Genomic DNA, 26,319 nt, shown 5'->3' on the forward strand with positions numbered 1-26,319 from the left:
TGACACCAGATGGAATTTGGATGTCTCTTTAGTATTTTCTAAACTTTTTTGGGGGGGTGGGCTTTCCTTAAAAGTCTGTCGTCCCTTCCTACTGTGCTCCTTTTGAACATAGGAAGATGAAAATAGACCACACTGGGAGATAGTAAATGAAAAATCATTAAAGATATATCGTTTACAGAAAGATAATACCTGCAGCTTTGGTAGTCCCCTTGTTGGATTTAGAAAACTGGCATTACCAAACAAGCTCTTCAGAATAGCTTTTATTCCAGACCGAATCATTTGTACAATAGGTGACATTTGCTGTGTTCCAACTTAGCGCTGTGAGCCCTAGGCCATTAAACCAAATACTCTTAAGATGGGAGGCAACACACCCTAGATAATAACGTAAAGCATCACATAGGAGAGAGTCTCATTTCACCCGGACAGAAACCACTGAGCTTTCTTTCCTGCAGCCAAAATAACAAAGTCCTAGCCTCTGGTGATTGATGAGCATGTTGCCAGGGGAAATGGACTGGAAAATCATCGCCTTGTCTTTTACTTGCCACAGGAAAGCCATAACAGAGATCTCTATTCTTCTTGTTCTGATAAGAGGCCTAACGAAGCATCCAGAAGGACTGGGAAGCCTGGAAATGTTATATCCAGCTGCTTGCTGGATTGCCTTTTAAGTACGATTCGTAGCTCCCTAACTCACAAATCAAACCTGTGTGCAGTCAGACAGCCTTTAATAAGTTGTGCAGCTTTGTGACTGCTACAGTGTGGCAATTGAGCTGAGAAGGGCTATTTTAATAAGTACAGGTATCTCCTATTTAACTGAAAAATATGCATTTCTAAAATGTATCTCTGTGGTGAAATTACACATGTAGAATTCTTTTACTCCTTCTGGCATTGTTAAGTTAGATATTTATATCTGGAAAAACTTGGGAGCTCAGAAATGTAAGTTGGAGCTAAATTCATAAATGCAAATAATATTTTAGTTAATGAGAAACGAGGTAAAAAGCACCCCCATGGCACCCCTCTTGGCAGAGCCTTTGGTGGGAGGTTGCACAGCCGCTGAGAAACCTGTGGGCATCATACTTTAGGCTCAGGATTTCGCCTGCTTGGGTCTTCAGAAATATTTGCAGAATAAATTCTGAGAGATTCCAATTCGCACCACCCAGTTGTCCCATAACAGGGAATGTCTGAAGTTGAATGGGATTCCTGTCTATTGATGTTTCCACATTGGTCTTGGCCATACAGACCTATTATTTAGACAGTTTGTTCTCAGCATCCTTTGGATTTTGAATGTTTGAACTGTCATTAAAATATTACTTTGTGATCAGAAAGCAGGGATCCTTAAAGACTATGCTGAAAGTGACAATTTTATTTTAATTTTTTTATTTATTTACTTTTATTATTTTTTATTTTTTAACATTTATTTTTTATTTTTGAGAGACAAAACATGAGCAGGGGAGGGACACAGAGAGGGAGACACAGAATCTGAAGCAGGCTTCAGGCTCTGAGCTGTCAGTACAGAGGCCGACGCGGGGCTGAAACCCACGAACTGTGAGATCATGACCAGAGCCGAAGTCAGATGCTTAACCAACTGAGCCATCCAGATGCCCCATTTTTTTTATTTTAATTAAAAAAAAATTTTTTAGAGACCACGCCTATGTGCACGAGCAAGGGGGAGGGGCAAAGGGAGAGGGAGCAAGTGACTCTTAAGTAGGCTCAGCACGGAATTCAACATGGGGCTTGATCCCACGACCTGGAATCATGACCTGAGCCAAAATCAAGAGTCAAGACGCTCAATCAACTGAGCCACCCAGGTTTCCCTTGGCAGTGACTATTTTAAAAAGACTCAGTGTAGTGTTAATATAATATATTATATAACATATTTCAGGAATGTGTTTAAGAAATTAGCATTTCTATTTCCATAATTTCTTTCTTTGTGTTTTTTCCAGGCCTATAGTCCAATTGAGAGTTAGAAACATGTTAAGCCTTTCCTAATAAATTCAGTAGATCTCTCACAGATTATATTTGCAGAAATAACCACCCATCTGTTATTTGGTGGAGGGAGGGCATGCATACTGTTTCATTCTCTCTCTGGTCTTGTGCTTCTTTTCAGGGTGAGTTGGAGAATTTTGTTGTTTCCATTTGTTGGTGGAAAGATAGAATGCCTGTCCCCATACCTAACTAACTCTTTGTGGCCAAAGAGTGACCATCCTGAGGCCATCGCTCTAATGTTGGCTTTGAGAAGTCCTCTCGGAAGTGGAAACACATGTCCACTTTATTCCACAGGGTCAACCTGGTAACACTGTCAATTACATTCTCCCCCTTCCCCGCCCCCCCGCAAAAACCAAGAGGCCTAACTTAGACCAAAACCTGCACATTGTTCATTTGCTGAATTCCCTGGTTGCTGTGAGTGTTCCTTATTTTCTCAAACTATATCTTTTTTTAAAAATTTATTTATTTAAATTCAAGTTAGTTAACATAAAGTGTAGTATTGGTTTTGGGAGTAGAACCCAGTGATTAAAACTAGCTACATCTTTACATCATCTAGTACACTTTAAATTTTTACATAGGAGAAAAAGTGAGTTGAATATATTCTTGTTTTTATGAGAGTATCCACTACTTCAGAGCACCAAAATTTCACTCTATGCCTTGTCCAGACACAAAATTGAGGAGCCTCTTTGTTGTGCCTTTTTGAAATGCCCTTAGGGCTTCCCAAGTTTGTTATAAACACGTACCGGTGTAATTTTCCTATTACAACTTTCTGTCTTTCTTCCTAAACTCGACTTTTGAGTTATACACAAGATCACGGTTAGGTGACTTTTCTACTATGCCTTTTTTTGGTTTTGGTTTTGGTTTTTAATTTATGAGCCTTTATTTGTTTGTCTGAGCCAAAATCAGCAGGGCCTAATTTATAACAGCGCCACCGTTTTAAGTGACCACCGGCAGAGTTTGATTTCTGATTATAGTGAGAGGAGAAAGTGGATCTTGCCAAGGTTGGGGCGGATTCCCCAACCTTGTAAAACGTTGCAAATAATGGGCTTGAACTCGAGATTCTTTTGTGTGTGTGCTTGTATGTGTGAGAAAGAGATGCATGTGAAAGAGATACCCATGCACAGAATTTTTAAAACGGACAGCACCATGGTAGTTAGCTAGAGGCAAGAGATACCCTGTTGGCTCCTAGGCCTTCCTGGAAGCTGCCTGCTGGAAAAGCCTCCTTGGAGATGAATCTCATGTGGCTTCTTTTTGCCCGAATGATGTTCCTACCCTAAACCTGAGAAAGCCTTGGGCGAGGAATACTTCTTATATCTAAAGTACTTTGCACATTAGAGTCTTGTACTTTGTCACTCAGGAAAATAAACCAGCATATGAACTCCCAGCAAATGCTACCTCCTTGGTTTGAAGCCGTTTGTAAAGCATTTTCTTCCTGGTTTATGCGCCCTACATTGTTTCGGCTCCTCTCATCACTGACCAGCTGGCTTGTTGGTGAATAGAGCTGTGGGCCCCTCGCCATGTTTCATGTGAGGTCTTGGCTGGGTGGCAAACAGGCAGCCTGTAGCCAGTGTCAGCAATTCAGGAGGAATTGGCACAGCAGTGTCCCCATTAATTTCTGCTTGTCACATACTGTCATGCAAGTTACACCAGAGAGGAAATGACCGTTAAAAAAAAAAAGGTACCCTTGTGGCACTGGGTCCCCTCCAGACGTTCCCCGAGGTTAAACAAGTGGATACAATTAGCTGTACACAGACAGCTGCAGGGAAGGGAAAGCCTAGAAGTGGGCCCCACAGCAATGTGTCTTTCCTGTTAGTAAGGAGTGTCAGCTATCAACATCTGCCATATTTTAACCCTTCAAAGGGACCGGTAAATTAAGGGGAGCTATTATCCCACGCTCTGCTGATCATTATCAATCATAATGCCTTGGGAAATTACCACAGCACTGCTGCCTTGGTGGCAGGTTTTGTCCTTTGGGGAGCGTTTTTTATGCTTCTGCTGGGAGCAGAGAAGAGTGGTGGAGGCAAGGAGGGTGAGGGGAAACTGGCCCTTTAATCGTTGGTAATTTACTGCCACAGGGAAGGGGGCTAGAGGGCAATAAACTCCTCTTCATTTCAAACTGAAGTCGTTAAAATTGGTGGGCTCCAGACAGCTTCCATTTCCAAGGAGATCGATCTTGCTGACTGACTTTTGTCAAGCCGTCTTCATCAAGAGCTATGGCAGCTTTCACAACACAGACTAGAACTTTGGGAAATGAGAACCGGTTTTAGAGGAGGGCCATCCAAGATGAGAAAATAAAGTCTAAGAGAAATTAGAGGCTTCTGGGAACTGTTACTTTATTTTTGAAAGATTGAAATGGTTGATCTGCTGTTTTCCAGATAGAGCCCTGACTAACCTTTGTAAGCACATACTTTGTGTTGGGGTAAATTTGTCTAGTGCAAATCTGATTCCAATATGGAAGGATAGATGAATGAAATGGTCATCCCATATAAAATTATGTTTGTTGAAACTTGTTTGTCTGAACTCCTCTTTAAAAGTGGTTGAGAAAAACAGAGAACCCATAACTCCCAACTATGTTGAGTTCGTATTTGTGTACTTGGAACATTTCTCTTTTGAAAAGGTACCATTTTGCTTGGGGGCATGGTGTTCAGATGGGTGTTCTGAAAATGATCAGCAGTGATGGCTGTAGGAGACACAGATTAATGGTTGTCTATATGATTTGCACCAAGGACAGAATATTGGAGGGAATACTCATACTTTGAATTTCACTGAGTTCTTAACATTACTGAGTAAAATTCTGGCACCATTTAACATAATCTTAAGTGAGGGCTGGAAGCAACCAGTAGGATAATTGAGTAGAAGTAACCCTGCATCATATTATCTGGACTTCATCACTTCTTATATGGAATAAGAGATGGCATGATTACCAAGGACAGCTTGGGAATAGGGTCAATGATGAATGTTAGAGCTGTTGTAATTCTATTGCATCATCTAGTCTGAAACCCTCATTTTATAGATTAAAAAACAGAAGCCCAGAGAGGTGAGGGACTTGTATAAATCTCCAATGAAGCCAAGGCAGAGTTCCAGTCTCTCCTTCCCAGGTGAACTGTTCCTATCATTCCATAGGCTGACTCAGTACAGCAGGAGTCCTAGCCAATCTCAGCAGTAACAAAGGGTCCCCTTCCCTGTTGACAGCAGGGAGTAGGAAGGAACCAGAAATCTGGGGTAGAGGTGACTTTATTCAGAAAGAGTCACAGTCAACCTCTGCCATGATGTCAGGCTATAAATTTGATGTACCCATTTTAAGTTGGCCCTATTGGAGCAATAGATACCAATTTTAAAAGATGGTCTCCCTGTCCAGTTTTAAGTATATCTAGTAATACTTAAGAGTATTTTTTAATGCTAATGTCAAAATAATACATAGATTTAGGGAAATTGGCCTCTTTAGGTATTCATAATCTTTTACATATTAGATTGCAAAAGAGAATAAGGAAAGTATATGTAAATGTGAGTCCACATGAATATATGTTCAGCCCCTAACTATGGGATCTCTTCTTGTCTTGTATGGGTAGAGTATATGTGTTTTTCTATTATTCATGTTGATCTCTGATTTTAGGGGATAATCAGTAATTGACTACTGTTTGAGCTTAGGTGAATATGGAAGCATATAATTTAATACTCTAAGAAATATCACATTTTTGTGTTCAGAAGTGTATTTATTCACTATAAAGTAGATTTTTATTCAGTTAAAAGGGAAAACATGCAGAAACTAAATTATATTCATTTAGGTTTAAATAGCATTGTTTTCTCAAAGGTGTTTCTTTGGCCTGATTTGAGGATCTGTCATACAATGTCAGGCTTTAATTAAAGCCCATACCTGAAGATTGTTCAGACTCTAGAGGAATACCAGATTATTGCAAACAAGATAGCAGAGAAAATGCCAATTTAGTGGACAATGACGAGCCAATTTGACCAAAAAAAAAAAAAAAAAAAACCCACTGGATTGAATTTCATGGGAAGTCACTGAATGATTACTAACTCCCATGGTATTCAGAATCATAACATCAATCATGATGAACCATTTGGTAGTCATGTGTCCATAATATGTAATTCCATAAAAATTCTCTGGGTTTTGGAATTAATAGTGCTATATTTTATAAAATGGCCAACTTCATTGAAGACACTTACACTTACATGTCAGCCAAGAACTTGAAAATCTTTCCTAGCATTCATTAAGATTCTAATTACTGAGTTCTCATGGGAAAAAGTAGTTTCTCATTTTAAGTCCTAAAGTTTTGACAGGATTTGGTATAGCATTTCATTTCACTTCAGTCCTAATGACTCATTACATTCTTTTCCCCAGAACTTATCCCCTGTTTACCCTCAGCCTTCTCTCTCATGTAGACACAAGCCTGGTGAATCAGTAAGCATGACTGTTTTCACAAACAGTTGAATAGTTCATCTTCAATAATGCCACTGGAAGACATTATCTAGCCCTCAAATTTAAGGAGAATTAATATTTCCTGTACATTTATATCTTAATTGGATTTGGCTTTTTAAAAAGGTTAAATTCTGGGGGAAACTTCTCAAAGCTGAGCCGGTGACATTCTCATATAGTTGAGAAGTAGCACTGTCCTCATTTTACAGATGGAGGTAGCTGGCATAACCAGCTAATTAATGACTTGCCCAAGTTCACACAAGTAAAAAGCCAGGAGCTACTTTTGTGACTCTTGCACAATCCATTAGACTGTTTTCATCTAAGTCACCATAGTAGAATTAAATATAATTTATATATCTTTGTGAGTGCTATTTAATGAGTAAGTCCTATTTACGTAAATGTTGTAGTATTTCTATGCCCTCCAGGTCATTAAGGCAATTTATTTTCATAATTTAATTATTATAAGCCTCTAAGTGTATAAAGTAAATTCGGAAACAAAATGAAGACAGATACATTTAATTTTATTAATATTATTATTATTAAACCCCATGGTGTCAGTGATAGGATTCCAAAATAAAAGCTTTTTAGTAGATACTGGCTGTTCATTTCATGTATCATGTTTTAACACCTCTAAAAGTAGATTTAGAGTTAAGGAGAATATGCTTTTATTTCTACAGATTTACTTTTAAACCATTAAGGAATACATAGCATGTTTTCAGAGATACAGCTTGCTTCTTTAACGTTAAGAATCTTGTAAAAAGTTAGCAGAACTACCTATGTGATCACTACTTTTATGATGTTTCCTCACAAATCTAAACTGTCACTTGTTGGTAGTTGTTTTGTCCATATTTTTTGTCACAGAGAAAAGAATCCACACTAGGATAATCTTTAAATTCTCTTCTCTCCAATGAGAGGATTCTGCCCCTTCCTTTTTAATTATTTATTTATTTATTTATTTTTAATTCTGGGAGAACAACACGCGAACTTTAACACAATTGTGAATTAGAGCCCAGTTTAGTTCAAGGCAAAAATTTATCCCGAACATCCCTTTTCTCCTTAAAATATTAGTAATAATCTGGCATCTGAAATGCAAGATCTGTGACCACCTGAAGACTTAACAGTTTTCCTTGTGTGACTTAGTATTTGATGCCTTTATTTGAGAACAAATAAAGACTGTGAGAGACCACTGAAAATAGAATTTTTGTATTTAAAAGGAATTAATTGTATTATTACCTTGTTCTTCCAACCACTCCTGGGGGCACCTAGGTGGCCACTTAACTGACTGACTCTTGATTTCAGCTCAGGTCATGATATCACAGTTCATGGGATCGAGCCCCACATTGAGCTCTCCACTGGCAGTGTGGAGCCTGTTGGGGATTCTCTCTCTCTCTCTCTCTCTCTCTCTCTCTGCTCCTGCCCCGTGTGCTCTCTCTCTCTCTCTCTCAAAATAAATAAATAAACTTAAAAAAAAAAACCAAAAAACAAAGAAGAAACCACTCCTGGGATTTCTTTATTTAGTGCCTTATAGATATTACAATCTGTGTCTACTTCCTTTGTTAAAAATAGGAAGGCCTCCCAGGCTATAATTTTTACTATCAACTTTTATAAGGATAAAATATAGTGCCACTATAGAAAATGTGCCTTATAGTTGTTTTACTGATAATCTAAAACTTAGGAATGATTTTAATAAACCATTAAAAAATCTGTCATTAAATATCATTAAGTCCTTTTTTGAAAAACTTAATTTATGCCACGTTAATTTTTATATGGTGATACCTGCACTGAACCAAAGCAGACCTTGTAAAAACCTGTTAGAGTACACTTGAAATTCACATTGCAAATATAACAGGACAGATTTTCAAAGTCAGTATTCTAGTTGTTTCATCAGGTCCTCTTAAGATGACTAGAATGTTGAAAAAGGCTCACCTACAATGTGGCATAAGTCCACTTCTTCGTTTTACTTTTCTTCAGAAATGGCTTGTTGCAATACAGTTTTGTCATTGTGACTCTGTGTTACTCTTTACAAATGGTGTACCTCCAGCCCATTCCCATCTTAAACTTTTTTGTAATTTTCTTTTTTTTTTTTTTAAATGTTTTTATTTATTTTGGGTGCACGAGAGAGAGACAGAGTACGAGTGGGGGAGGGGCAGAGAACGAGGGAGACACAAAATCTTGGGCTCCAGGCTCTGAGCTGTCAGCACAGAGCCCAATGGGGGCTCAAACTCATGAGCTATGAGATCATGACCTGAGCCGAACTCGGATGCTTAACCAACTGAGCTACTCAGGTGCCCCTAATTTTCTAAATATTATATAGTACCAACTCAACTTGAAATCTTGAGAAGATGACAAGGTTTATCTAGTAGGATCTAGAAATTAAAAGTGTCCACAAAACTGGGTGAATCATTTTAAACCTACTCAGGACAGCATTTTTAGAGGCTTGAAGACATCACTTATACACAAATTAATGAAATACAAAATTTTCAAAATTGGAAAATGCCTTTGAATGTATGTAGTCCAGTTTCCACATAGTACATTTAAGGAAATGAGTCCCAAAGAAGTAGGGTGAGCTGCCTAAAGTATGTAGTTAGGACCAGTGCTAGAACGATAATCCAGGTCCTATTATTGTAGTCCAGTGGACTTTCCAAAGGCTGTATAAGTGTGGTTTTGTTCTCATTTATATAGAATTATTTGCTATAATAAAGACCTAAACCTGAAACATCTTGTTATTGGTTTGAATGAGTTACCATACTAACTTGCACATTCTTCTGAAAACAATGTTAGTTTGAACTTTGCCCTTGTTTTTACTGACCTAACCTCAGAATCTGTAATGTTTCCTTTGCTAGAACTTTCATTCTTAACATTCTCTTCTCTTCAAGTAAAGCCTCATTCCAAATGTGCTTCTTTCTGTCCATGAAGAGTTGTAATGATTTCTGTATACTTATTTCATTTTAGTAATGCTCATGCAAAAGTTATTTCTTTCTCTTTCCCTGGTAGTTTCTAAGGACAGCTGTTTGTGTATTTGTCAAATAAGGATATCTGTCAGATAAACACGTGGCTTTTCAGTTCAATACATTGAATTGTGCATCTTCTGGATGTGAAGCACTGTGCCATCAAAGGGCTAGAGATGCCTAAAATAAGTAAAGCAGAATGCTTTCGAAAACTCACAGGGCAAGCGCTGCCAAGTATCAGATGTTCCCTGTGGGTCCGTAAAGGGGGAAAAGGGAGTGCAGTAGAAGCTTAAAGGTTCAAAAATGCACACGTGGTTAAAGGAATAAAAATTTAGCATGCCTACCCCAAAGAATTTCTGGTTTGGTGTTTGGACACTGGCATATATTTTACTTCTCAGCTGACTTTTTTTTTTAACCTTTGTTAAAAACATGTTTATTACAAATCTTTCTTACTGCTTCACTACATACATTATGGAATTTGTATCACTTCCATTCACTGAAAAACACTGCTGTGTGCAGCTGCAAGTAGCTTGCTAGAATCAGTTGACTTTAAGTTGCAAAAATCACCTTGCAAACTGCATTAACATTCATTAACTCTACAGGTGTGGATGGGGAAGTAGGGGAGGCGAGTATAAGTAGTAATATATTTTTGCCTTGTATGGAGTCTCAGGAAGCAACGTCTCAACTAAATTTGGGGAAGTACTACAATACTTGAAGGTCTTAAGGCCCAGGAGACACTGTTTATTTCATTTTATTTATTTGATATGGAGAAAGAGTCCATGGCAACAAGAGGCCTGGTTACTAGCCATGTGACCTGAGCAAGTCACTGAAATTTTCTGAGCCTTAGGTTTTGTATCTGTAAACGAGGATTAAAATGTACAAATCAAATTAGTCAAAAATGTATACAGTATTTTTAAAGAGTCCAGCATCTTACTCATACAAAGGATGGTGATTGTTCGCTTATGTACTTTCTAGTTACCTGCGTGTACTTTTCAAATGTAGAGACCCCAGATGATCACAGCACTACCCAAGGTCTGACCAGTGATGGCAGTGGCTTACCAAAAGTGTCTAAAATGGTGCATGGAGGCCTTAATGACCCACAAAGATCACTTCATCTATTTCGTGTCCCTAATGGTCTTTCTTCCTTCTGGTTTGGGCCCTCAGTGATTACAAAATGCCTTTTTGTTTTTCCTTCCACTTATTTCTTGCTGTTGATATAAGAGTTACCTCCTGAATTACTATAAAAAAAGTCTTCAGATTCTCTGGAAAGTTAAATCCTACAAACTTTTATCTCTGAAATTTCTAAGTATAGAGCACACAATGTGCCATCATGATTTCAGAGAGTTGATTTTAAGAGTTTTCCATTGTGTGGGGCAGCCTGGATGGCTCAGGCAGTTAAGCATCTGACTTCAGCTCAGGCCATGATCTCATAGCCTGAGTTCCAGTCCTGCATCAGGCTCTGTGCTGACAGCTCCGGAGCCTGGAGCCTGCTTAGGATTCTGTATCTCCCTGTCTCTCTGCCCCTCTCCCCACTCTCTCTCTCTCTCTCTCTCTCTCACTCTCTCTCTCTCTCTCAAAATAAAATAAACATTAAAAAAAAAGTTTTCCATTATGAAAGGTGGAAGGCCTGAGAATAGTGTATTTAACATTTGTGTATTTTCCCTCAATTTTTAATTGTTTTCCTGATGGCAGCTGACCAAATTAAAATGCTAAGTTTTAGGGTTACCTGGGTGGCTCAGTTGGTCAAGCATCTGCCTTTGTTTCAGGGCATGATTTCACAGTTCATGAGTTCAAGCCCCACATTGGGCTCGCTCCTCTTGGCACAGAGCCTACTTTGGATTCTCTATCTTACTCTCTCTGTGCCCTTTCCCCATCCATGTCCTCTCTCTCTCTCTCTCTGTCTCTGTGTCTGTCTCTGTCTCTGTCTCTCTCTCTCTCTCTCTCACACACACACACACACACACACACACACGCAAATAAAACATTTTATTTTTTTTAATTTTTTTTTCAACGTTTTTTATTTATTTTTGGGACAGAGAGAGACAGAGTATGAGCAGGGGAGGGGCAGAGAGAGAGGGAGACACAGAATCGGAAACAGGCTCCAGGCTCCGAGCCATCAGCCCAGAGCCTGACGCGGGGCTCGAACTCACAGACCGCGAGATCGTGACCTGGCTGAAGTCGGACGCTTAACCGACTGCGCCACCCAGGTGCCCCAACATTTTAAAAAATAAAATGCTAAATTTTAAAATAATCTTTGATGTACCTCAAATGCACCTTTTATTGGATGGTTTAAATGAGAATAGGAAAGCCTGTCTAGCAAGGAGATACATTTCAGTTTTGCATCTAATTTATTCTGTGAGCCATGGTACAGCAGAATGTCAAGCAATGGTGCTAAATAATGTGAATATATCATATAAACACAATTTATACATGGTTTAAAATCTAGAAAGGGAAAATAAGATATAGAGAGAAAGACATAAAGCACAGTATACCACATAAAGCATCAGTATATGGCAGATGCCATGTGCGTGTTACAAATGATGAGTGCTACAGGAACTCAGAGGAGGGAAAAATAAAGACTGGCTTCACGAAGAAACAGGCACTTGGGTAGGACCTTGGTGATGTCACTCTAAGGCATGAATGACACAAATCAGAAGAGGCAAGGACTTGGAAGTCTTAACTCAAGAGTGACCCATTGCCACTTGAGGAAAGAGAACAGTAGGCTGGGCACATCCAAGAGATAAGGACTTGATCGTGTGGGCACAGAGAAATAACAGCAGGCTTTTGGGTGGGTGGCTGACTTTGTCATTGTAGGGTTTTTAATTGATTGATTTGGTGGTGATGTGCTCATTTAGGAGCATTTATGGCCAGAGTTCAATCAGAGAAGTTGCTCCAATGGTTTGAGAGGGAGATAATCAGGGTCTCTACTAGAAAGTTAGCAGTGGTGTACTGCTGGTGAGAATATAAACTATACAGGTTTTTTCTTTAATGTTTACTTATTTTTGAGAGAGAGAGGAGGTGCAGAGAGAGCGGGAGACAGAGAATCCCAAGCAGGCTTCATGCTGTCAGCGCAGAGCACGATGGAGGACTCGAACTCACAAACTGTGACCTGAGCAGAAATCCAGAGTCAGACACTCAACTGGCTTAGCTACCCAGGCGCCCCTAAACTGATACAGGATTTTGGAAGCAATCTGACAGTATCTGTTAAAACTAAAAATTAATATTTTCAGTGACCAAGCATTTTCACCTTTCAGAGATACCCTGACACTAGTGCAAAAGGAGCTTTGAATCAGGAAGTTTGCTAGAACATTAATCATATTGGAAAAAATGGAAATAACCTAAGGGCTCATCAGTAAGGGAAGGGCCAAATTGACTGTAATACCGTATGGAATTCTATGTGACAATTAAAAAGAATGTTGTAAATCTGTAAGGAATTACGTTTAAATCATAGTGTTGAGTGAAGTAAAGGGAAAAAAAGATGGTTTTAGAACTGTGAAGACAACTTGGTTCCATTTTTCTGAAACACATATGTATCTCATATAATTACAGAACCAAGTCTGGAAGAGTATACAGCAAACTGATAATAGTGGCTACCTCTTTGGAAGACACTAAGGTTAGAATAGGTGGAAAGTGTTTCAGATTTATATCTGACAATCCTAATAGGTAGTCAAGTAGAACTTCTACTCTTGAAGTTTTGCATCTTTTATAACACAAATATATTCACACAGTTTTGTGTGATAAAATAAGGCTTAAATGTATATAAAGAAAAATATGATAATCACTAGGAGTTAGCTTAGTTTCCATAAGAAATTGTCCTCAGGGGTGCCTAGGTGGCTCAGTTGGTTAAGCGTCCGACTTTGGCTCAGATCGTGATCTCGTGGTTTGTGAGTTCAAGCCCCACATCGGGCTCTATGCTGACAGCTTAGAGCCTGGAGCCTGCGTCGGATTCTGTGTCTCCTTCTCCCTCTACCTGTCCCCCACTTTCTCTCTCTCTCTCTTTCTCTCTCTCAAAAATAAACATTAAAAAAATTTTTAAAAAAAGAATGATCCATCATAAAAACCCAAACCTGAAGAAGTCGAAGGAGCCCTTTTCCTAAGTATAACTAAACCCTCTATATGATAAGAAAGAGTAGTGTCATAGTTTCATTGGCAGTTGTCTTCCTTCTTTAGTGATACATTAAAATAATAGTAAGTCTTAAAATAGATGGTGTTTTAGATTCGATGAAATACACAGACATGCCCAATGTCTAGCAGGAAAGGTACAGTCAGAACCTCATAAGCCCGTCCCCTGAGGCACTGCAGTGAACTGTAGGCTGAAAGGAATAGGTTTGGACACTTTGTAATCTTACTCATAATTAACCTCTGATGTTTTGTATCTCAAGAAATTGAGAGTTGTCAGGGAAATGGCAGTGATAAAAAATATTATATCTTTAAAAAAAATAGTGTCTTTAACATTATTTGGAGAAACCTTCAATCTTCCAAATGCCATATAAATAACAGTAATATGTACATCCATATAACCCATAGTGCTTTTCATAGCACTTACATACGCACATTACCTGATTATTGTAACAGGATGTGTCATCCTGTGTCATCCTCCCACCTACCAGTGAAGAAAACGGATACAGGTGGAAATTAGGCAAAGTGATTATACTGCTGAGAAGTAAGAATGAACAGATCCCAAAGGAAAACTGAGAGCCTCGTCCATGAAGCCTCTAACACTGTGCCTGCCAGACAGGTCCTGAATAGTATGACTGACCTGGATAACTTCCCAGATTTGGATGGATATTAGAAAGACAGGGAGTTTTTTTTCTAATTGAGGTATTAGAAACATATAATAAAGAAGTGCACTCATCTCAAGCATTCCTTCCACTTGATGGTTTTTTACTGTTGTAACCACAGCCCAGATCCAGAAAGAGAACATTTCTGAAGACTTCTTCATGAGCCCTCCCAGTCTGTAACCTCTCCCAAGAGGTAATTACTACACTGGCTGTTTCATAGAAACGCATGTACTTTTTTGTGTAAAGCTTTTATCATTCAGCATCATATCTGTGAGAGAAGTTTTTGTTCTTCTGCGTACAATAGTTTTGCCAAACAGTTTCCCACGTGGTTTAAACTATTCTGTGTTTCTCCATCAGTACTATCAGAGGCTCAGTTGCTCCATGTCTTTGTCAACACTTGTTGTTGTCAACTTAAGCCATTGTAATGGTGTCTATTTATGCTTTTCAATTCCATGATGACTAATAAGGGTAATGAGCACCTTTTCATAAGCTCCTGAACATTTGGATTTCCTATTTGGTGAAGTTCCTGTTCACATCTTCGCTATTTTTAAAGATTGTGTTATATGTCTTTTTCTGATTGAATTGTAGGAGTTCTTTACATACTGAGCGTGTAAGTCCTCTGTCAGATATGTGCAGGGCTAAAATCTTCTCCCAGTGTGTTGGAATTTGAATGGGATCCTTCTCTTTCCACTCAGAGCATCAGATGTGATTTTATCATCACTTGTGTCTCTCCTAGCCAAGCACTTCAAAATACATGGAGGCAGGACATTTCCCTACTGCCTTTTTAGCCTATTTTGACATTTTAAGTATCTAGTAAGATATTTTTAGCTACAAACTAAGTATATGTGACAGATGGTAAAATCTCATATCTGGGCTTTTAAATGTTAGAAACTTTCTATTTCCAGTGTGTAATGTCACTGCCCAAAAAATGACAAAAATACAATGCCAGAAGAGAAGAGTTTTATGAACTTTAAGTATGAAAACCATTCTTTTGGCTTACCCACTGTGCTGCTTTATAAATACATTGTGTTTGTTTGAGTGTGTGTGTTTTGGGGGGTGTAAATATCATATTCCTTTTAGGTGTATGGTAGTATATAATAAAAGTAAATCACATTGGAATATAAGCTATTAAGGAAACACCAATAAGCACTGGCAGACCTGGTACCTCTTGGCAAGCCAACAAGTGTCATATCTGACAGAGCTTGAAATGACCTTAAAATCTATGCTGACAGTTGCCTGCTTTCAGCCAGGAGGTCAGATACAACATTTCAGAAACCATTTTGAAAGGGTATGTATGGTGATTCCAACAAACAGGAGGGAAGGAGCAGGGATTGGAAATAAGGCAAGGTAACATCTTTTTTTTTTTTTTTAAGTTTATTTATTTATTTAGAGAGCACGCGGAAGGGGCAGAGAGAGAATCCTAAGCAGGCTCTTCTCTGTGCAGAGCCTGTTGTGGGGCTCGAACTCACGAACCATGAATCATGACCTGAGCTGAAACCAGGAGTCTGATGCCTAACCAACTGAGCCACCCAGGCTCCCCAAAGCAAGGTCAAGTCTTATTGCGATGGGTGCTTCTTCAAGGTTTCTACATTGGTTATTTTGCCTGCAAACTTTTCAGCTTTGGACTCTCAGCCTAAAGAAAGTTGGGGGTTGTTCTAGGAAGGCGTTATTGATTTAGCTTTCATTCTAAAGTATTTCAGCAGTTAACTGAGTTAAGAGTCTAAAAACAACCCAATAATTACTTGTATCATGTAAAATGGATTTTATTGTCTTTTTAGAACCACTTGTAGCTTTTACTTTAAATATTGAAAGTATAAAATTTATTGAGTACCTATTTTTCTGTAGGATCTGTGTCAGGAAGTGGAGGTTAAAATGTGAGTTGCACTTAGAACTTTTAGGCAGCAGTAGGATTTTTCTTGGTTCACAAATTTTATCAGAGACTCTCTAATTTTTAGATTTTCAAAAGATTGCTGCCTACTGGTTTTAAAATGTGGTTGGCAAAAGGGACATTTATATATATAATTATATTAAATTATATTAAGTATTAAATTGTATGTCATATTATATAAGATTATATTAAAATATATTTTAATAAATATATATGTAATTTTAACTGGCAACCTCAGAAAAACATCAGAAAGTAAAAATCATCCACAATCTTACCAATTTAAAACTTGACATAAAAAAGCAGAAATCTGGGGCGCCTGGGTGGCGCAGTCGGTTAAGCGTCCGACTTCAGCCAGGTCACGATCTCGCAGTCCGTGAGTTCGAGCCCCGCGTCAGGCTCTGGGCTGATGGCTCAGAGCCTGGAGCCTGCTTCAGATTCTGTGTCTCCCTCTCTCTCTGCCCCTCCCCCGTTCATGCTCCGTCTCTCTCTGTCCCAAAAATAAATAAACGTTGAAAAAAAAAATTAAAAAAAAAAAAAAGCAGAAATCTCTTCCTTTTGTTTCTCCTTCCTACCCCCACCTCCAGTGGTAACAACCTTTAATTGTAGCTATACTTCCTTCCAAACATTTTTATATGTGTTCAGAGAGGGTTGCCAGATTCAGCAGATAAAATAAAGTCACTCAGTTAAATTTGAGTTTCAGATAAACAACAACTACTTTTTTAGTTTAAATATGTCCTATGCAATATGTAAGATATTTATATGGAGAAGTATTTGTTGTTTATCTGAAATTCAAATTTAACGGAGTATTCTGTTTTTTTATCCAGCCACCTTGATACAGACATAGCCACACATGCATTAATGAACATGTACACATTTCTTTTACCAAACCAGAATCAAGCTCTGTGTATTTACTCTAAGGCTTACTTATGCCTTTTGCTGTTGATTTATCTAGTTTACAGAATTACCCAGGTTCTCCCTAATTACCCAGGTTCTCCCTTACATTGTAGACTCATAATTTACTGAACTTTTCTCCTATCGGTAGACATTTTAGGTATTTTCATTTTTTTACTATTTCAAACAACATATCATCGATCCTCTTTGTACTGACTTATTGTAAACTAATGCTGTTGCTTCTGTAGGATGAATTCCTAAAAGTGGAATTGCTAGGTCATAGCATATTTTAAAAGCATCGTTTGTTCAGTTCCTTCATACTTACTCACTGAGACCCCGGGCATGAGCAGCTGAGCACCAAGTGAGTTGGCCCCTCCTCCTCCACTGTCAACTCCATGAGACCAGGCACTGTTGTTCTCTAGTGTAGCACAGTACCTGTGACACAACTTTAGAATGAATGATTGTGCATTTACTCAAGGGGTTGCTGGAAGAATTAAATGAAATAATGTCTGCAAAGTGCCTGGGATGCTTCTTTATTTTCTCATCTACTCCCATTTGCAGTTCCTTCCTTAGCATTAAGGATCTCTAAATTAGTGAGGGAGATACCATGATTCCACTAAATTAGGATAAATTCTGTAATAGAACTATACTCAGAGTGCTGTGGGATTACAGAAGGGGGCGCCTAGCTTAGCCTGGGTGTGTGAAGAGAGTTACCCAGGTCTTGGCCAAGATCTATTTAAAGTAAGTCTTGGAAGATAAATTGGAAAGAGCCAGGCAGATAAGCTGTGTGTGTTGGGCAGTAAGGCAATGGAGGGAACATCCCAGGCAGAGGGAACAGCATTACAAAGGGGCAATATATAATAGAGTTCATCACCTTCAGACCATGGAAAAAGCCAGAAATAAAACCAGAGGTGGTTAGGGATCAGACATAAAATGCTTCAGGTAGCAAACTAAGTTCTACCTTTGTCTTATAGTGAGCAGTAGAGAACTTCTGTATGATTCGAGTTTATATTTTAGAAATGTCATTGAGTCAACACTGTGAAAAAAAAGATTAAAAGATGCTTAAATCTAAAAACAGATAGCTTATCTGTGTTGGAACACTATTACAGTCATCCAGGCAAGAGATACTGGCAACTTGACAAGGACCATGGAGATGGGAAAGAAGGGCTGATTTAAAATGTAATTTAGGAACTGTAGTTACCAGGATTTGGTGACTGATTAGCTATTTGGTCAGGAGAAGAGAAGGAATCTAAAATGTCTGTAATATTTTGGCTTGATCATTTGGGTGAATAGTGGTACCATTTACAAGGTAAAAAATATAACAGGCTGAAGAACAGATTTTGATGGGGTTGAAAAAACTGTACTGTTGTTTTGGGGTCATATTGAGATTGCAGTTGCTGTGGAATATTCTAGAAAACATGAACAGGAAACTTTGAAGTTTGCATGTCTGAAACTCAAGAGAACAGTCCCACCTGCCATTATGACTTGGGATACCTCAGAATATGACCAAATGTTGGAGCCATAAACGAATCAGGTGAGGTAGTTAAAGCAGAATTTAGAATTTAAGATACTTTCAAAGCACATACTTGGGAACACAGATAGTGTAACCATTGTGGACAACAGAAAAGGGAGCTTACCAGAGAGCCAGAAAAGGTAATACTGAAAGCCCAGATGAAAGTGGAGACCATGATGTGGTGGTGATTTTCTCTCAGCAGCTTTAGTTGTAAGAGTAGGGATAGGCAGATAGGTACTAGGGTAAGGCATTGGAGGATCAGCATAAGGAGAAATGCAAAGATGATTTTGTGGCGCCTCGAAAGAGAATGATCAGAAATGCTGACTGGGAGTTTCAGATGGGCCAGGAAAAGATTTGAAGGCAGGAAGGGCAGGTTTGAGACCACAATCGGTCCAAGAAATTTTGGGGAGGGACAGCCTTAAATCAGAGCAGCACTCAGTGTTTATATGTACCTATACTTGGATACCCTTCATAACAAGTTCTCTAGCCATAGTGCCGCACATCTTTTCCTGGACAAATCCTATTGTATTGCCTATTTTAATGTTAACTTGCTGAATTCTTTGTAAGATACACATTAGGTTCTTAATGTCATTTTAATTTTTGTTTTGGTGACAGTTCCATTTAGCTTAAAGATCCCCTTTTCTCTTGGCCTCCATCCTCTTCCTAACTAGATATGAACACCTAGAGCCTCTCTTCTTCCCATAGATTGAAGGAGTTATTAGTAAGGAGCATATGGTTCTCCTCCCCCTGGAGATGCATTTGCTCTCCTAACAGGATCAGCTTAAAAATTCAGTCCTTGCAACAACACAGAATAAAAAATGTTGAGCCCCCATAAACAGCTGTGCATGCAGCTTTCCCCAAAATAGATAATATGCACAGATGTGTTTATGGGAAGGAAGCATGAATACTCAGTGAGTTGTTTTCGGCTTCTCGCCACTGTAGGGATTTCTTTTCTTTTTCAAGGAAAGGTACATTGTGGTAAGCAGTGTTTTATGACCTATAATAAAAACCTTTGTAAAGACCATTTTTTGACCAAATGAAGCTAAGTGTTCTTTTCACAGTCCTCGTTTGCTCCTCTCTCCCCCTCTCTGTATTGGAATGCACACAGCTCAGCATTAATGGATAACATAAGGAAATAATATCACAAATTCTAGTTCTTATTTGTTAAGCTCAGAAAGCAACCAAAGTTGATTATGTAATAAAGTTCATTAGTAATGTTTTTCCCTCCTCCGTATTAGTTTCTGAATATATATGTTGATTAAGTAAAAAGTTATATTGCATTCTTTGAGTAAACGGTTATTATCCGTGAAAGCACCTATGAGACAGTTTGAGGGAACCTTACCAGTTGGACGCCTCATAGAAAAATCAGTTTAGATACAAGGTAAAAAGCAACTTAAAGCCACTTTAGAAAGTTAGGTTATTTGCAAAAAGAGACATATTATGCATTCAGTAAATAACATAATTTCTAAGGATGCATCTAGATCTAAAATGCTAGCCATCTTTAGACTTGCAAAATAAAGAACAGGCAACATAACACTTGATTTAATTAAAATAATAAAGATTTTAAAGATTGTACCTTCTAATAGGCACACAGTAGTGTTTGTTGATCTTAATAATCACTGTTTGGGAAGATGGGAGGCTGTCCACGTCCTAACAAGAGAAAACTAGATGGATCTGAACTCTGCCAGATGCCATGGCTAATGGTGGGTCCTCTTCTTGATTTAGTGGCACCAGTTCCAAACATGTTCCAGTTCCAGTTACCCAAGCTGGGGGGTTCACACACTGGTTTTAGTCTCCACAAGCATCCTAGAGGAAAGTATTATCCCCGTTTTACAGATGAGGAAACTAAGACTTGATGCGAGGGGAGGGGAGCTTAAATAACAGGCCCAAGGCCACCCAGTGTGAAACCTGGACACGTGGCAGAGTCTCAAAAGATGGTCTGTTAAAGTTGACCTGTGAAAACAGACATTTACATATTGCACTTCTCTTGTGAATTGACTTTCCTCTTGCTTTTCCTTTCTAGTTCAGACCCTCCTGTCTTATGTCCAGAGTAGGGGAATAGGCTCCTCACGGCACCTCCCATCCATTCTGTATGCAAAAGCATCAATAATAACATACGATTCTTTTACACATTTTCACTAGTTTCCTGACTACAAGAATCTATCCTCTCCTTACACAGGCCCAGCAGTAAAACCCTTTGCAGTGTGGTCCCCTTTCGCAATGCGCCCTCTGCAGGGGTGGTTGCTGGTCCTGAGCGCTTGTTCTCTAAAGCCTCTGCTAGTGTGGCCTTCCAAGCAGATGATTCCCCAACCTCCAAGGTCAGTGTGGATGCTAGCTTCCTCCGCAGTGCTTACTCGATGCCGGTAGCACCCATGCCATCTGTAGCCCTTGCCATATACCGACCTGAAGTGTGTAGGGTAGATTTCTCTTTTCTCTCCCCAGTAAAACAAGAGCACCCCAAGTCTCTGTCTTAGGTGTTTCTGTGTAACATCACCTACATGATGCCTGACACATAGTAGGGGCTTCATATTTCTTTTGTGTAAATGGTAGCATTACGATGCATGTACTTTATACCATTTAAGTACTTCAGTATTTCATGTTCTACTTATTACATGTAATTATATATTATTACAATATATGTAATTATATATAAATATATAATATCTTATTAAGTGTCTTCAAGGTTATTTCCATTTTTATAGCTGTGAAGACCAAGGCCCACAACGGTTGCAAATGACCTGCCTTAGATTATATGACTAGTAAGCTATATGACTAGTAAGACTAGAAATTCAGATGTAATGCTTTTTGCTCTAAATTTAGTGCTTTTTCTTTTAAATCATTAATGGAAATTTGGAATCTCACATGCAGGTGGCTTGCTTAGGTTATATACATTTCCAAGAGAGATTTCTTTTGTGTTTCCACGTGGCAAACACTTAAATTCTTAGTGAATAACTGATAAACCACAATGGAGGATTGTAGCCTCTTCTCTAACAACTCAGGAATCAGCTTAATCAGTGAGGATGTTTTATATAACTGCTGTGCACAAAGCCAAGAGCAAAAGTCATTATACTTCATCTTCATGCCTATCTATATACACTGTTAAGTAATTCATCAAATCAAGTAAAATCAACAGATTTCTCTGTGTGAGGTGCTTTGTTGGATTCCATGGAGAGTATAAACATGCCCCACATTCCTGTTTCTCTGGGAATTTATTGTCTAGCTCAATAGCACTTGACAGTTTAAAAAGCAAATCAAATATATAATGTAAAATGATAATAATATCTCTTTGCAGTTCTGTGATGGAGGAAGGGAAGAATTTATCCTGATTTTTATAAATGAAAAACTGAGGTTCAGAAAAATTGGGCCTTGGTGAGTCAATCAGCCAGTGGCCAAGATGAAATGGAATTTAGTAGCACTGGATTAAGAGACCACACTTTGAGAAACATTGATGTGGTGGCATGAAATTAAAGTGCTGGGAGATTTAGCCAGTGGTCCAATTGTGTACCTAAGTGATGTATTAAGGAAAATGATTTGATCTATAGAATGCTTTTCTTAGGGATGAGAGAGGGTAAGAGACTTACTTATAGCCATACTTCTAGCTGTGGAACAGTGTGCTAACGTCCATGTCTCTTGATGGTCAGCTGCTAAAAGAATTTTGGACAGAGGTGGTAAGATAGAAAACATCTTTAACTGTTTTTATTCCATTCTTCAGGGAAGTTCATTATAGACATAAGGGTATTATATTTATGAAATAATGAACCAAAAGTCTTAACACACATATGAAGATGCTGTATTGGCTAATAGGTAGGGATACTGATTTATATGTGATTCCTCTTGGATCCCTATCCCATGATCCAAACCTACTTTTTCTGATTTCCCTAGAGTTTTATCACTGCTAAAGCATTCCTGGGAAGAATCAGTGAGTCCTTTTTAAGCTAATGGCTTTTATAGATTGCATAGTCATTTCCAGTTTAGTTTGGGTCTCACTTCTTAGTGAAAAGTCATTGAACATTTATGGACACCTGTTAATACAGTGTCCTAGGAGCCTCATATATATGAAGGAAGAGTGACTAAAGCAGGCCCCTCTTTCAAAAGACGGGGCCATAGGGTAGCGAGTGGGTAAAGATGGAGAAAGTCTTCAGGAGTTCCAAGAGACAAGGCCAGAGAGCCAGGTGGGCTTTGTCTGAGGGCATTCTAGCATAAGACTAATCTGATGGGATCAGGTCTGCATGTTAAAAAGATCAAGCTAGCCAGAGAGTAAAGGGTAGATTTGAGGAATGAGATCAGTGGGGAAACAGTACAGTACATGTAAGCAAGGATGAGCACCAGCCTACTATAGTAGGGGTCTCACAGATGTAGGAATTATGTGAAAAAAAGTGACAAAACTTTACTGAGGGAGTCAGAAGAAGACTTGAATAAAAAGAGAGCCACAATATGTTGCGAAAAGGAAAGATTCAAAATTATAAAAGACTCCCCAAATTACAATTTCTTAAAAATTAGTGAAAGGTGTTTATGGAAGGATATGAGAACTTAACAAAATGATCTTAAAATCGTTTGAGAACAATAACATGTAAGAATATCCAGGAATATTTTATAAAGAATGGAAAGAGGACACTTGCCCTACCAGATATGAACACAAATTCTAAATACTTAATTATTAAAGGAGAGAGATACCCTGTACCCTAAACAGAGCCAAACAAGTCAAAGTCCAGAAACAAGTTCAAGTAATTTAGAACATGATAAAAGTAGAATTTAAAAAGTGGGTAATTTGGGGCGCCTGGGTGGCTCAGTCGGTTAAGCAGCCGACTTCGGCTCAGGCCATGATCTCGCAGTCTGTGAGTTCGAGCCCCGCGTCGGGTTCTGTGCTGACAGCTCGGAGCCTGGAGCCTGTTTCGGATTCTGTGTCTCCCTCTCTCTGACCCTCCCCTGTTCATGCTCTGTCTCTCTCTGTCTCAAAAATAAATAAACGTTAAAAAAAAAAATTTAAAAAAAATGGATAATTTGATTAATAAAAACTTCTGGGCAAAGATAGTATGTAAATAAAATAATACCACATGACCATTAAAAATTGAGCAGTAGACAAATGGATAAAGAAGTTGTGGTTTATATACACAATGGAATACTACATGGCAATGAGAATGAAATCTGGCCTTTTGTAGCAACGTGGATGGAACTGGGGCGTGTTATGCTAAGTGAAATAAGTCATACAGAGAAAGACAGATACCATATGTTTTCACTCTTATGTGGATCCTGAGAAACTTAACAGAAGACCATGGGGGAGGGGAAGGGGGGAAAAAGAGAGGGAAGGAGGCAAACCATAAGAAACTCTTAAAAACTGAGAATAAACTGAGGGTTGATGGGGGGGTGGGGTGGGTGGGAGAGGAAAGTGGATGATGGGCATTGAGGAGGGCACCTGTTGGGTTGAGCACTGGGTGTTGTATGGAAACCAATTTGACAATAAATTTCATATTAAAAAAAACAAAAACAAATATAAAAAAAAATTGAGCGGTAGACCTGTATTCATTGATGTGCAAATGAGAGTCCAGTATACATTATGTGAAAAAGGCAATTACAAAATCACATACACTAGTATTCCATTTATAAAAGGAAAATAACTTTCTATATGAGAATACATGTACAGAAAAATTACGGAAGGAACCATCAATGTGTTAATTGATTATGATTGTCTTTGGATGGGAGAATTGTGGGTGGTATTTTTTTTCCTTGTGTTTTGGCTTTTTTAACAGAACAAATATGTTTATTATGTTAATTATGCATTACATTTCTAATGAGAAACATAGAAGGTCTTTTTATTTTGGGGCGCCTGGGTGGCTCGGTCGGTTGAGCGGCCGACTTCGGCTCAGGTCATGATCTCGCGGTCCGTGAGTTCGAGCCCCGCGTCGGGCTCTGTGCTGACAGGTCAGAGCCTGGAGCCTGCTTCAGATTCTGTGTCTCCCTCTCTCTCTGCCCCTCCCCTGTTCATGCTCTCTCTGTCTCAAAAATAAATAAACGTTAAAAAAAAAATTAAAAAAAAAAAAAAGAAGGTCTTTTTATTTTGGAGAACAGTGGATAGGAGGGCGAGACCCAGTGTGAAATGCCATGGCAAGGTTAAGTGAGGAGTGGAATGTCCCATTGGTTGTGGCAAACAAGTGGTTATTGGTGATCTTGGAAGAGCTGCTGCATCTGCATTCATTGTAGTGATGTGATGTGGATGAGAATTAGGAAAATGTGCATTGCTGTGTAAAGATCCTTGTCTAAGAAAAGAAGAGGAGGGGCTCCTGGCTGGTTCAATCCATGGAACATGTGACTCTCAATCTCAGGGTTGTGAGTTCAATCTCCTCGTTGGGTGTAGAGATCTTAAAAATAAAATCTTAAAAGAAAAAGGGGGCACCTGGGTAGCTCAGTCTGACTCTTGATTTCGGCTCAGGTCACGATCTCATGGTTCACAGGATTGAGCCCCCGTGTCAAGATTCTCTCTCTGCCTCTCCTGGGATTCTCTCCCCCCACACCCCCCCCCCCGCCCTTCCCTTGCTCATTCGTAAATAAATAAATAAATAAATAAGCAAACAAATAAACTTAAAAAAAAAAGAAGGGGGTCGCTTGGGTTGTTTATTGGTCAAGGGACAATAGAAAGGGAAGAAATCCCAGGTGTAGTAGGGGAATGGCTAGTAGAGCAAGGGGAGGTACTTGAATAAGCTACATTGAATGAGATCCAGAGCATAAGGAGGGAGATGAATACTGTGTAGAAGGAAGGAAACCTTTCCTACCAGAAGATAAAGAAGAAGGGTAGATGCCAGTGCTTTTAAATTTGTAGGTGGACACAGGGAGGTAATAGCATCCCCTTGATGGAATGAGTTTCTCTCTGTAGTGGAGTATAGGCTAGTGTGCTAAGAGAAGAAAGGGAGATGGTAACTTAGGGAGACAGCAGTAAACATTCGGACTGGCCTATAAGGACAGCAAGAGAGCTTATTGGGGACCACGGGGGACTACCTGGTGGCACTATGGTAATCAGGATTTAAGACTGACTTCATATCGATAAGGGACACATACGTGATCATGCCCTACCCCTACCCCATAACAGCTGTCTGAATCACTGGTATAACAGCCAAGAAAGAGAGAGTGGTTGGGCTAACTGAGGATTAAGCTTTGTAAAGAAGATAAGATAAAATGACCAACAAGAGAGATGAGAGAATTGGCAGACCTAGCACATGGTGTGTGAAGAAGTTGCTCTCCAAATTTAATTAGTTATGCTGTCTGATAAGCTTATGTAAATTTAAGTGACATTTTGATATCCAAGTAAATGTGATTAAAGTAACTTAAACTTTTTTTATTAAAACTATTTTATGTCAGAGTTGAGTAATAACACATTCCTAGTTTTAGCCATGGAAATAAATGGTAAATAATGGAATGGGGTTAATGATGTCAAAGGTCTCTGAAGTTAAGGTACTAGCTAGGGCATCCTAGCTGCATAATGTTGAAGTCATGCAGGAAAATGGTGAGTGTAGGGTAGAGAGGATGAGCCATAGTCCCTGAGGAATATGGAGGATTGATAGCAAATGATAGCGATGAAGAAGAAAATGTTGTGACAACAAATGGAAGGAGGAATAAGTCTCAGAGAGAAAAAGATAACCCCCTGGAAGTGATAATTGGCAACAGGAAAAGAATGTTGATACAGGCCCCATGGTGGGGCAGGGGCAGGGTGTGGGGAGAGAGGCAGTGCACACTGGCAAAGAGGGCTCTGAATGAAAGATAGTGACCTTAACAGGTTTCAGTTGATACAATTTTAGTTAAGTTTGGTTTGTTAGAATAATTGTCAACTGCAAATTATGGAAGACTCAATAGAAAAAAAAAAAAAGCTTTAAATAAGGGCATTACTGTTA

The 26,319-nt window shown here is 38.9% G+C and overlaps 1 protein-coding gene and 1 long non-coding RNA gene across 5 annotated transcripts in view; both read left to right on the forward strand.

Moving 5' to 3' along the window:
* Nucleotides 1-26,319, forward strand: part of CDK6 (cyclin dependent kinase 6) — a 256,288-nt gene that overhangs the window by 85,007 nt on the left and 144,962 nt on the right. The gene's annotated exons all lie outside the window — the stretch shown is intronic.
* LOC128314790 (uncharacterized) lies at nucleotides 23,433-25,014 on the forward strand. Its single transcript, XR_008296838.1, has 2 exons — nucleotides 23,433-24,243; nucleotides 24,484-25,014. It is a non-coding gene; the product is annotated as an uncharacterized LOC128314790 (long non-coding RNA).

The sequence above is a fragment of the Acinonyx jubatus genome, chromosome A2 (assembly GCF_027475565.1).
Source record: "Acinonyx jubatus isolate Ajub_Pintada_27869175 chromosome A2, VMU_Ajub_asm_v1.0, whole genome shotgun sequence".
Classification (NCBI taxonomy): Eukaryota; Metazoa; Chordata; class Mammalia; order Carnivora; family Felidae; genus Acinonyx; species Acinonyx jubatus.